The 13,819-nt window shown below is 44.8% G+C and overlaps 1 protein-coding gene across 5 annotated transcripts in view; it reads right to left on the bottom strand.

The window, feature by feature from the left end:
- The window catches only part of LOC140195243 (peptidyl-prolyl cis-trans isomerase FKBP5-like), a 474,319-nt gene that overhangs the window by 299,365 nt on the left and 161,135 nt on the right, over positions 1 to 13,819 (bottom strand). The gene's annotated exons all lie outside the window — the stretch shown is intronic.

The raw sequence follows: 13,819 nt of genomic DNA, 5'->3' as shown, positions 1-13,819 counted from the left end.
GAATCTGTGTTTATTATGGAGCTTTAGCATCATCAGTTTTTTGTTTGAGTTTTGAAAGGACATCTTTACAATCTGTAAAAACCTTCCAATCTCCTTGCAGGGGAGAAAGTGAGCTGGAAGGTTATTTAAGCCAAGCAATCAGGGGTATGATCAACGAAAAAGTTTGAGAGTTATGAAGCAAAATCCTGCAACCACTACCACCTGTATATTCCCCTCGGAGTCACAGATAGTCCTGACCTTCACTATTCACCACAATTCTTTTGTTCTTGCTGGGTCTAAGTCTGGATTCTCCCTCCCCAGCAGCAGCACTTCTTAGAAGGCGCACAACTTTCATCTCAAGGCCAATTATGGATGGACACTAAATGCTGACATATCCTCCAAAACGAATAAATAAAAAAGTTAAATAGATCATTGTAAATGAAACAGGTTTATAGACACTGAATACCTTCAGAAAAAATACACTAGACAACACTTTTTTTTCCAAAAGTGTTGCTTCCTCAGAATTTTTCTGTGGTTATGATAGACAGATGGAAGGTGCATGCATTCTTGTATCATGTAGGAATTTGGAGAAGCAAGAAATTAACTATTGAAAATTAATTACTGAATATATGTGTTTAGTTGTACAACGGTGTTGACGCATTGCAATAGTTTAACTGAGCTAGAAATGTTTTGTTGATGATTTTTATTTGACTCAGCATCTGAGGCTTCTCGCTTTAAGTGTCCAAAAATAATCAGCCAGCATTGATGGATTCCAGTTGCCCTGATACCGTTTCTCCATGACCGTAATGTCCAGGTGGAATTTTTCACCGTGCTCGTCACTGACAGCGCCAAGATTTGCAGGGAAGAAGTCTAAATGGGAATGCAAATGCAGAAAATGAATCTTCAGTGACTTGTTTCAATTCATGGTTTTGTATGCTTAAAACATTGTATGCCTCACATAGTTTGGTGCTCTGTAGTTGCCAAGAAAATCTTCAACAATGTCCTTGAATACCTTCCATGCAGTTTTTTCCAATCTAACTAGAAGTTCTTCAAATTGCCTGACGTTAATGACCAGTTAGATTTGTGGACCAACAAAAATGTCTTCTTTAATGTTTGCACCAATTATTATTAAATTATTAAATTCTTTAATGTTGGTATCAATTATTATTAAATTACTCCCAGTGCAAGGTCTCTGGGTTCTAATGCTAGCCCTGTTTCATCTGCATTTTGAATGGTCATGGGCCAGACATTCCTGGGAATCAGTGAGCATAAATATACGTAGATCCGCTATACCGTGATAGTTGTCAATGTTACAGCACAACAGGTTGTTGTTGGTTTCAAAGGACAGATTTTAACAGGTTTTTCCATTTGCAATTAGACCATAACTAATGTGGTCCAAGTACTGCAAATATTATTCCCTCATCCACTATTCACATTATGGAACAGGCATTAAAGCAGACCTACCCATACTCTCAATGCCACATTCACTCATTCACTATCCATTCAAAACATCATCTCCCGTGGGTGAATCCTGAAGCTGAGTTAGACACATTGGTGAGAGTATTGTGGGAATTTCCTCAGACAGGATTTCACAGTTTAAAAAAAATTAATCTGGATTATCTTCAGAACCTACTCATTCTGAGCACAAAACAGAGACTGCAAATTTGGTTTACAAGTCGTGAGGCCTCAGCATGGCTAAAGTAAGTCAAAAGCAAACTGAGACAGCAGTAAATTTATAGTGTGCCTCCCTGTACCTTGATTCAGAGTTGGTAGTCAATTATCACCCACAGTCTAGATTGCAATGAAGGAATCCCACTGATGAGTTATGGATTTCAGTCTGGTGATAGAAGAGAATTTTGGAAGTGGAGTTGATATCCACGTATAACTTAAAGAATTCTCAATTCTATAATTCTGTATATCAATCTCTAAATAAATAAAATTATATAAATAAAAGTCAACAAATGTATTGCGTGACTAAGGACTCGCCCTGCTGGCAGATGGCACTGTTTTAATTGGTGGAAAATGAGTTTGTGTGAGGATGAAGTACGCAATGAACCATAGCCAGACATTCAGTGCACTTCCTCAAAAAAATGTCCAGAGTTAGACAAAAGCTCCCTTCCCTGTACCTAAAATCAGCCCTTAGAACCTCAGTCCTTCAAAAGTGTCACACCTCAGAACCTCAGAGTCCTTCAAAGTGCAAAGCATCTCTTTTGTAGAGTTGTCACTATTGTTATGCTGAAATAATGGTGTCCAATCTGTATAGAGTTAGGAACCAGCGCATTGGCTTGGAAATTCTGCCTGCTCATGTGGAGTTTATGTGTGCCACGCAATGGAATTGCGTTTCATTAACAACAAAGATCAAGTTCTTACAGTGCTGGGCAATTTTCCTTCCAGGTGCTCTGTGTGAATGTGGTTTTAATGTGGAACAGTGCCTGGAAAGGCAGAATGGTTTCCTTCTGTATACGCTGCAGAGGGTGAGGGCTATTCCTGAAAGAACAAGTTTGCCTAAAGAACATGAACTCTGCTGTTTTGAAACATGAAGGGATATGCCAAAATAACATTCTCATGGCAGCTCTCTCTCAATCATCCTGAACAACCACAACTTCTGCCAAATCACAATCCACACTCTGACCCACATCAGGTGATGCCTGAGCCAGTCCTCAAAGTCTAGGCTGGAATCTAGGCAAATGACTGAAGCTGATCAGGACCAAAACTACTGTGGGGGCAGGTCTGATAGAATATTCAGGGTTGGGACAGTGTAGGCCACGCTAGCTTGACTCAGCACAGCTCAATATGTTTAATGCGGGTATGTCCTACAGGTGTGCAGCTAAGCTAGTCTTTCCCTCTGCTTTAGTGCAGCTTCTGGGATGGGTCAGGTCAGGTTTGGAGATAATGTTAGGTCTTGGGAGCAGATCTTCCAGGAGGACCACATCCTTGTCATGGTCTGGAGGCTTGCATGCTTCAAAGACCTGGAGAGCTATGTTGACTGGAGACAGGGCTTTATGCTTTGGCTCTTGGTAGGATCACCCATGCCAAACAGGCCAAAGGGTAGAGGCCAGACTAGGAGTGGTTCACCAGTCCTCCAGGTTTGGGGGTTCTGCTCAGGGCTAACAACCTGACTGCTCAAAAACATTGTCACAGAAACAGCAATGAAGATTCCTTCTCTATCTGAATGTGACAGTATTCCTGAGTCTCTACCCGGGACTTACGTGACTGACTGCAGTGAAAACTGAGAGGAAGCTGCTGACATAATGGAGGAAGCCCTGAACACTGTAAGTAATGGAAGACCTCAATGCTGCCCTAATCCCCAGCAATGTAACGGGCAGGAAGTAAGTAAGATGGGAACAGATGGGTTTGATTTAAAGTTCAAACTAAATTTATTATCAAAGTACACATATGTCACCGTATAAAACCCAGAGATTCATTTTCTTGTGGGCATACTCAATAAATCTGTAACTATAATAGAATTAGTAAAACACCACACCAACTTGGATACTCAACCAGTGTGCAAAAGGCAAGAAATAATTATAATAAATAAATAATAAATATCAAGAACGTGAGATGAAGAGTCTTGAAAGTGAGTCCATAGGTTGCGGGAACATTTCAAAGATGGGGCGAATGAAGTTATCCGCTTTGATTCAAGAACCTGATGGCCAAAGGATTAATAACTTCTCCTGAACCTGACAGTGTGAGTTCTGAGGCTCCTGTACCTTCTTCTTGATGGCAGCAGTGAGACTCATTGGCTCTTTCTTCTTCAAAGGATGGTGGAATATTTTGATATTCTTGAATATTTTAAGGCGGAAATAGAGGGACACTGGATAAGCAGTGGAGTTCAGGGACACCACAGTTAGACCAGTCTGTAGAGATGAGGGTACCATTAGCCATGATCTCAGTGAATGCTGGAGTAGTTAGACCAGTTTTTTGCTCTGTTCTTTATCATGAAGAAAACACAACTTGGAAAGGTGTTCCCACTGACACAGATACACATCAGTCTGCAGTGCCCACCTGCCACGGAAGGCATCAAGCAGAGCAGTAGACAAACCGTGGCCCCCTCCAAAAACAGAACGTTGCTGTGAGTTTGGAGCTGGACCTCTGAATACCAGAGCCAAGTGCAATCTGATGAGGAGGTTCCTCGGGCACCATTTCTCCACACCAGGGAGCTGAAGGTCAGGCGTGTGCAACAAAGCTTAGAAAATAATCCCTTCAAGTTCTCAGCATCTCATAAGAAAAAGCACTGAGCCCTCCAAGCCACAAAAATCTCTAATGCCCTGGAAGCCCACAAAGCTCTTCAGGGTGTGTGGATGGAAGTTTACAGATCAGCCACGAGGACAGTGAATGGCAGAACTGGCTAGAGGCAGTGTATGGGCCACATCCCTTCATTTCAATTGTAGATAATCGGTTTGTCCTGCAGACTGAATCCACAGATTCAGCATTTTAGAAAGCTGTGGATTCAAATGCAGTGTAGCACACACAAAGACCCTGAAAACTAACAGAAGTGTGAGGGTAACTGCAACACATTAACACCCTCCCACTTCCCCACCTTCCTTGACACATCTCCAGGTCCTTGTGCAGTTAACCTAAACTTCACCAATGTAAATGCATCCTTAGATGGAGTCCAAGTTTAAGTTACATCATCTGAGAGTGTTACAGCCAACAACTTTGGCATGAATATAGGAAAATAAACTGAGGTCAGAAAAAGTTGGAAGAAAAAGCATGTTTTTTTACATTCTGGCTGCTTCAAAATATCCTGCCAATGGGATCTCCTCAAGTGGGAACATCTGCCCCATAACTGCAGTAACTAACTAGGCATTTCCCAACCATAGGCAGCACTCTAATTCTAAACTTTTATTAAGGCTTTAAAATTAATTCTTCTGCTACTTTAATGGCATCTGGGAGGTCCTTCTGCAAAGCACCAGTGAATGGCCACTAAGGTACAGCAGGGCCTGTGGCACATGATTCAGACAACAGGTAATGGAAAGGATGCTGGTAATATTGTCAGCTCAGGCTGAGGCATTGAAGTGCGCAGCCTTGGCCTACATCAAGGTTATCTCAGAAATCACAGCTCGACTGCTCGAACCTCACGGCATCATGATCACTCACAAACCAACAGCGACTTTAAGGAAGCTCGTCTGAAGAACCAAGGTACCAGTAAAGGCAACCGACAAAAGCAATGTGGTGCACAGGGTCACCTGCAGAAATTGCAATAAGAACCGTATCGGCCAGACAGGTCATAAAATCTCAACTCATTTACAGCAACGCAAACTGGTGGCACGGAGACATGATCCGTTGTCACCGATCTCTGTACACGAAGACCAAGAAGGACATCGCTTTCACTGGGGCACCTCAGCGGTTCTGGCACAGGCCAACATGAAGCAGGCACGGGAATTCTTAGAAGTGTGTTTCTCTTCTGATAGCTCCGTAAACAAACATATCAAAATGGATTCCATCTACAAACCCCTAAGAGCCAAAGAAATGCAAGCCAATAGAATTCAAGGTCAACTGAAGGGGTAGCCAATCAGGCTCGAGGCAAGCGAACAGGGGTCTATATAAACATGAGCACTCCCAGAGAGAACACCTTGACTGCTGATGTAACGCCTGCACTCTAATTGCCAAACTTGGTGAACACTGCAACTTCAAAGGTAGTGTAATGGTTCGTGCAGTTACTTACTCCACCTGCAATCACGGATCAGAGTCAATTCTTGCTGCTGCCTGCAAGGAGCTTGTACGCTCCCCTGTGACCGCATGGCTAATCTCTTTAAGAGATTAAAGCTAATCTCTATAAAATATCCTCTTGCATACTTTTCTGTGCGCATTTGGGAGTCTGCATGAAAATACACCAACTCCAGCACATGGATCATCAAAGCAGAGAAGGCGGTGGACAAAAATTGAACTAGTTGAGGTAAGTGCAATGGTCAGAATGGACATACTGGGCCGAGTGGCCTGTTTCTGAGCTGCAAAATGCTCTGAGACTATGCACACTCTGCTTCAGGGGGTCACCCAGGAGTGAAGGCCAGTGCTCAGAGACCCCAACAGCTTCTTGTAGGAAGGACAGAAATTCGAACCTTGGAGGGGTCAGGAGGGGGTGGGTGCAGACCGAGGGGTGGAGTGAAGTGAAACAGCTCTATTTCTATCTTTCAGATCTCTTTTTTTTGCCTTTTCAAGGTTCTTTTGAAGACCCTGAGCTGGAGTTACACTCTGACTTCGGTACTTTGTGGGAATGGGACCCACTCTCAGGGCCTCACGACCGGCCGCTTTTTGATATGTCAAGGACGCGGCTGGAGGACTAGTGCACCTTCAGGGTTCCAGATTTTCATCGCCCTGGGGATGGGCTGTGCCCCTGACTGAAGTGACAGAACATTAGGTGCAGCAGGCTAGTACCGTAGGTTGTGTGTCCAGGGGGCCGCACCTTTCTGGAGCCGACTCTTTGAGCTCAGAGCTTGGTAAAAACGAAGGAACAGACTTTTAACATCGTAAATCAGTGAGTTGTTTGTTATGTCTCCCCTTTCACTGTGATACAGGGACATTTCTTTTTCTTTTATTAGGGAGAGAGAAAGCCTGTGGTATGTCGAACTACTGGGTGAATGAGTAGTCTTTGGGGTACTGCAAGTCTGTGTCTTTATTGATGCTTTGCTGCATGATGGAGTGCTCAGTGGAGGGCAAGCAGAGCCAGGAATGTCCAGTAGACTCACGAAGTCAGTGAGTGCATTTGTAGCTGTTCTTTCCACGCCTGCTCACTCACTGGTGTCAGTAGTTTCAAAGTTCAAACTAAGTTTATTATCAAGGTACATATGTGTCACCATATACAACCCTGAAATTCCTTTCCTTCTGGGCATTCTCAATACATCTGTAAAATAATAACCATAACAGAATTAAGGAAAGATCACCCAACTTGGGCATTCAACCGGAGTGCAGAAGACTACAAACTGTGTGAATACATAAAAAAGAGGAAATAATAACAATAATAATAACATTTCAACAATGGGGCAAGTGAAGTTTTGTGAAGTTGCCCCCTTTGGTTGAAGAGCTGATGGTTGAAAGGGATGTGGGGGTTCGTGATGGTCTCTCCACGTTTTGATGGTAAAAGTGAGTATGGAATGTGTTAAGCTCATCTGGAAGCAAAGTCCTGCTCTTGCCTTTGTCGCTTGATTTAACTTTGTAAGAGGTGATAGTTTTCAAACCCTGCCACAACTATCGAGTATCCTTTGTTGAGTCCAGTTCTGTGACCCTCTCTCATTTTGACTGAAGAAGAGCTCACCTTATGATAAGTTCTCAAGAACGCAACGTGGTAACTCCGAGACCACCTATAAAATATGGTGAAAAGTGCTGCTGTATAAAGGCAAGTATTCATTAAAGTTCTTGTCTGCCTATGCCACTTTCAGTGATGACGAAATGGGCACTGTTCCCTTTAATAGGAAGCCAGTGCTGGAAGACCAAATCTGGAAGGTCCTTTCCCACGAGTGAGGGTGAAGACATCAGATAGTGGGACGTGGAGGAGGGGTTCCATTGGTGTGTTGCGAGGGGGATCCTGCTTGGTCAAACAAAATACTTTGAGCCATAGAGTCACAGAGAAGTACAGCACAAAAACTGACCCTTTGGCCCATCTAGTCCATGCTAAACCCGTTTAAACTGCCAACCATAGCCCCCCATAACCCTGCTATCTATGTACCTATTCAAACTTTGCTTAAACATTGAAATCGGGCTCACATGCACTACTTGTGCTGGCAACTCATTCCACAGTCTCACAACTCTCTGAGTGAAGAGGTTTCCCCTCATGTTCCCTTAAACTTTTCACCTTTCACCCTTATCCCATGACCTCTGGTTGTAGCTCCACCCAACCTCAGTGGGAAAATCCTTCTTGCATTTACCCGATTTATACGCCTCATAATTTTGTATACCTCTATCAAATCTCTGTTCTAAGGTACAGCACCTATAAAAAGTATTAGATCATAAGACCACAAGATATAGGAGTAGAAGCAGGCCATTCAGCCCATCGAGTCTGCTCCACCATTCAATCATGGGCTGATCCAATTCTTCCAGTCATCCCCACTCCCCTGCCTTCTCCCCATACCCTTTGATGCCCTGGCTAATCAAGAACCTATCTATCTCTGCCTTAAATACACCCAATGACTTGGCCTCCACATCCACTTGTGGCAACAAATTTCACAGATTTACCACCTTCTGACTAAAGTAATTTCTCCGCATCTCTGTTCTAAAATCCTGAAGTCGTGCCCTCTTGTCCTAGAATCCCCTACCATGGGAAATAACCTTGCCATATCCAATCTGTTCAGGCCTTTTAACATTCGGAATGTTTCTATGAGATTCCTGAACTCCAGGGAATACAGCCCAAGAGCTGGCAGACGTTCCTCATACGGTAACCCTTTCATTCCTGGAATCATTCTCATGAATCTTCTCTGAACCCTCTCCATTCACCCCCCCTTGGAATTTTTCATATTTTATAACATTGAATCACAATAGATTTAATTTGGTGTTTGTGACACTGATCAACAGAAAAATACTCTTTTTTTGTCATAGTGAAAACAGATCTCTACGAAGTGATCTAAATTAATTACAAATATAAAACACCAAATAATGGAGTGCATATGTTTTCACTACCCCCACCCCCTTTAATGTGACACACCAAATCATCACTGGTGCAGCCAATTGGTTTTCGAAGTCACATAATTAGTTAAATGGAGATTACCAGTAGGCCCTGGAAGGCTTGTTGAAGGTAGAGGGGAAAATGAATGCAGCAAAATACAGGCAAATCCTGGAGGAAAACCTGATGCAATCTGCAAAAAAACTGTGACTTGGGAGAAAATTTGTTTTCCAGCAAGACAATGACCCTAAGCATAAAACCAAAGCTACACAGGAATGGCTTAACAACAACAAAGTTAATGTCCTGGAGTGGCCAAGTCAGAGTCATGACCTCAATTCAATTGACAATTTGTGGCTGGACTTAAAAAGGTCTGTTCACTCATGATCTCCATGCAATCTGACAGAGCTTGAGCAGTTCTGTAAAGAAGAATGGGGAAAAGTTCCAGTGTCCTGATGTGCAAAGCTGGTAGAGACCTATCCACACAGACTGTAATTGCTGCTCAAGGTGCATCTACTAAATACTGACTCGAAGGGGGTGAATAATTATGCTATTAACTATTTTGTGTTTTATGTTTGTAATTAATTTAGATCACTTTGTAGAAATCTGTTTTCATTTTGACACAAAAGAGTCTATCTCTGTTGATCAGTGTCAAAAGAAATCAGATTTAATCGACTGTGATTCAATGTTGTATAGCAATAAAACTTCTGGGGGCGGGGTTTAATACTTTTAATGGGTACTTTATGTAGTAAGTTTCAGTAGTTTGAGCATCAGGGAACAGAGCATTACACTCAACAGATCACTTCTTGCTACAACAGACTATACAGCGCTGAATGTAGCAAAGAAGAAATTAGAACACAGCTTTTATTTGTACGAGTTCTCTTATCCTCATTTTAGCAAGTTTAAGTTTGCCTGGAGGAACTTGTCTTGGCCAGAACATACTGTACTGCGGGAGATTGGCAGGGAGTCTGGAATAAAGCTCCTAAGCAGAACATTCTGTACATTCTGACTTAAATCACCCACTCCTGTGGAGTAAGCAAAATAATATCCTCCAAAGAAACAACAAAAATCCTGTATTAGCTTCCATTGTTTAGACCTCTTAATCTTAATTTAAAAACAAGATATCAGTCATTCCAGTGGCTCAGGTTTATGATCCCGAAGTGTAATTACAGCTGGCCTATTGCTAGCCTTGTGTTTGACGAGGGACTCTCTTTCAGCAACACTTTGGTTATGCAATCATGCAACTGGACACGGACGTGGATGATTGGTGCGAGGGAGGAATTTGTTAATGGCATACCACGTTCACCCATTCTCACACCGAGACTTTCTCAGCTTGCAGGCAATACAAACATGATCTCCCTGTAAAGCAGTGCCATGAGTCATACTGCACGGCTGTCCCTCGTTCTCCTCCCACTCACCCAGCTGTAAGAGCTGGTCAACATCTCGGCGGGCAATTGAATGGCAAACCAAACAGGCGCCACCTCGCACCGAGAATTAAACTGGGGGAGGAGTTCGATGACCGTTGAGGAGGAGGGGGCAGGGAGAAGGGAAGGTGAGAGTCGGCTTATGTAAGGCGATGATAGCAGGAAACTTCTTCCATTGTGACGTCACAAATTGGCCTTGAATTTAACAGAGAACATGGAGCAGTACAGCACAGGAACAGGCCCCTCGGGCTGCAGTGTCGGTGCTGGGTGAGATTAAATTAACTCGCTGTTCAACACATAGAATCATAGAAAACTACAGCACAATACGGGCTCTTTGGCCCACAAAGCTGTGCCGAACATGTCCTTACCTGAGAAATTACCTAGGGTTACCCATGGCCCTCTAATTTTCTGAGCTCTTAAAAGACCCTGTCGTACCCGCCTCCACCACCGTTGCCGGCAGCCCATTCCACCCACTCACCACTCTCTGCGTTAAAAACTTACCCCTGACATCTCCTTTGTACCTACTTCCAAGCATCTTAAAACTGTGCCCTCTCGTGTTAGCCATTTCAGCCCTAGGAAAAAGCCTCTGACTATCCACACGATCGGTGCCTCTCATCATCTTATACACCTCTATCAGATCACCTCTCATCCTCCGTCGCTCCAAGGAAAAAAGGCTGAGTTCACTCAACCTATTCTCATATGGCATGCTCCCCAATCCAGACAACATCTTTGTAAATCTCCTCTGCTTTTCTATGATTTCCACATCCTTCCTGTAGTGAGGTAACCAGAACTGAGCACAGTACTCCAAGTGGGGTCTGACCAAGATCCTATGTAGCTGCAACATTACTTCTCAGCTCCTAAACTTAATCCCACGATTGATGAAGGCCAATACACCGTATGCCTTCTTAACCACAAAGACAACCTGCGCAGCAGCTTTGAGTGACCTATGGGCTCAGATCCCAAGATCCCTCTGATCCTCCACACTGCCAAGAGTCTTATCATTAATACCATATTCTGCCATAATATTTGACCTACCAAAATGAACCACCTCACACTTATCTGGGTTGAACTCCATCTGCCACTTCTCAGCCCAGTTTTGCATCCTCTCAATATCCCGCTGTAACCTCTGATAGCCCTCCACACAATCCACAACACCCCCAACCTTTGTGTCAACTACATGTGCTCAAACCCCCCCCCCATTTACTGCATATTCAAGTGTGCATTTAAAAGCCTCTTAAACGTCATTATCACATTGCACATGCAGAATACAAGGAACAAACTTACAGCCACCTGTTACTACACCAAAACCAGCTGCTACAGTGATGGTAGAGGTGGGAATGAGAGAGCTGTCAATGTCCCAGGGAGGAATCTGGGCACATTGGTAGACACCAAGGTTTACACGAGGGATGTTCTTCATATAAGGGGCTATGGTGATATGCCAGAAGTCCTGCTAGGAGCTCCTGGCATGAGGTTCCTATGGAGGTACCTGTAAGGAATAATACCAGGTGAGTGATATGCCAGAAGTCCTGCTAGGAGCTCCTGGCATGAGGTTCCTATGGAGGTACCTGTAAGGAATAATACCAGGTGAGTGATATGCCAGAAGTTCTGCTAGGAGCTCCTGGCATGAGGTTCCTATGGAGGTACCTGGAAGGAATAATACCAGGTGAGTGTAGTCTATAGGTATCTGGTCTTTGACACCAATTCCCCACTGACAATCTTTACTGTTCTTGTTGGGGCCCTTCGTTGGCCAGGGTCGGCCATGGATTTTGCATCCCAACTGTCTATATGATGCCGAAGCCAGGGCAGTACGGTGTGGGGAGCAAGCTGTTGTCCAAGCAGCAGGCTAGCCCTCACCCCACAGCTGATGAATCCAAAGGAACGGCAGAGACTGATAATGTTTGGTACTGGCGGTGTCGCTGGAGTTGCCAGTCAGCGTCGAACTCAATGTAGGACTGTCTTATGGGACTCCAGCTCCGGAGTTTTCCTCAGGGTTTACTCCCAAAGCTTCCCCATGAGCAGGAAGAGCTGCAGGGCAGCGGAGATCGGAGTTTTCCTTCTCCTAGATGAGCTGCCAATCACAGATGATGAACCCCATCTTCTCTTGTACACTGAAGAGCATGTAAGTGAAGCCATCCTTCCTTGTGTATGGAACATTGGCAGGGTATATAACAGCAAGCAACAAGTGACAATAAGCTTCATTGATCACCATCGGTACTCTGGAATTATTTGAGGCTCAGACTCTGAGAGTGAAGCTGTCCAGACTTTATGTGAGCTGGATACAACTTCACGGACTGCAATGAAGACATTTACAGGGAACATTACCTGCAGATTCAATGCTCCTTGGAGAGGTCTGATTATGAGGATGAGTGGTTGGGTGTTTCTAAGCCTCCTCTGAAATGGTTCCCCAATGACTGATGCCCTCAATATCTGTAGTCCACCTCGATGTTTCCTAACGTGATAGGTATGTGTCACCCGGACATGGCCCAAGTGTGGAGTGACAGACACTGGAGCAGGTTGATAGCTCACAGACTTTAATGCGAACAATGTTAAAGGGAAGACAGGACAATAAATGCCAGGCCAAACGGGGATGTTAACTAAAACTCTCAAATGGAAAACGAAGCCTACACTGCAGCTGAAAAGAACAAATGAGAATAAAACAAATACCGCGAGTCTTCAGAGTCAGTTGACTCGACAGTCCAATTTCTCAGGCAAGGCGGAATGCAAACAGGCAGCGAAGTGTTACTGTGTCCAAGTCTTGACAAATACTACGACGGAATGAATGGAGTTAAATGCTATCACAATGAAATAATAAACAGTTGACACTGTCATAAGCTGATGGCTGGGAACGGACCCAAATGCAAGACACAGACACTGAAGTACTAGGGATAGGACTAGGATACAGGGTGAGGGCTAGGACATGGACACGAAAACCGGGAACCTGGAACAGGACTGGACAAGAGAGCTAGGAGCCAGAGCTTGGACTCCAAGCCAGAGACTGGACAAGGACCCAGAACCTAGGTCTTGCCTCTGGCTCGGACCCCAGAACTAGGCAAGGATGACACTTGGCTGGCAGGCAGGACGAGGCTGGAGTCTTCAGAGTTGAGGTGAGGCTGGAGACCAGAGACTTGAGGCGAGGCTGGAGACCAGAGACTTGAGACTAGAGGCTTGAGGCTTGGGGTCTAGAAGCTTGGCTTGGGGTGAGGCTTGAGGCTAGGGGTCTTGAAGCTCCTCCTGGGCAGGGCGCAGTACTCCACCCAATGGAGGCAAGGGACAGGAAGGGACAGAACAAACGGCAGGGTAATGGCAAGACGGCCTGGCTTACCCGACGGAGGCAAGGGATAGGAAGGGACAGAACCAACCGCAGGGTAACGGCAATATGGCCTGGCTTACCCGACGGAGGCAAGGGACAGGAAGGGACAGAACCAACCGCAGGGTAACGGCAATATGGCCTGGCTTACCCGACGGAGGCAAGGAACAGGAAGGGACAGAACAAACCGCAGGGTAATGGCAATACGGCCTGACTTACCCGACGGAGGCAAGGGACAGGAAGGGACAGAACCAACCGCAGGGTAACGGCAATACGGCCTGACTTACCCGGCTGAGGCAAGGGACGGGAAGGGAGCTAGGTACAGGGTGGCCCCAAGACAAGACTGCAGGCAAAGCGAGGCAAGAGTTACCGGCAAGACAAGGCAGGGCTTCAGGCAATGCAAGGCAAGACAAGAACTTCAGGCGAGGTGAGAGTTACCGGCAAGACAAGGCAAGGCTTCAGGTGAGGAAACAGAAAGCAGGGGAAGGGATACAAGGAGTAAGGACAAGAACAATC

Source organism: Mobula birostris, chromosome 3 (genome assembly GCF_030028105.1).
Source record: "Mobula birostris isolate sMobBir1 chromosome 3, sMobBir1.hap1, whole genome shotgun sequence".
Lineage (NCBI taxonomy): Eukaryota > Metazoa > Chordata > Chondrichthyes > Myliobatiformes > Myliobatidae > Mobula > Mobula birostris.
Note: the sequence above shows the minus strand (reverse complement) of the source record. Positions and strands in the feature narration are given on the sequence as shown.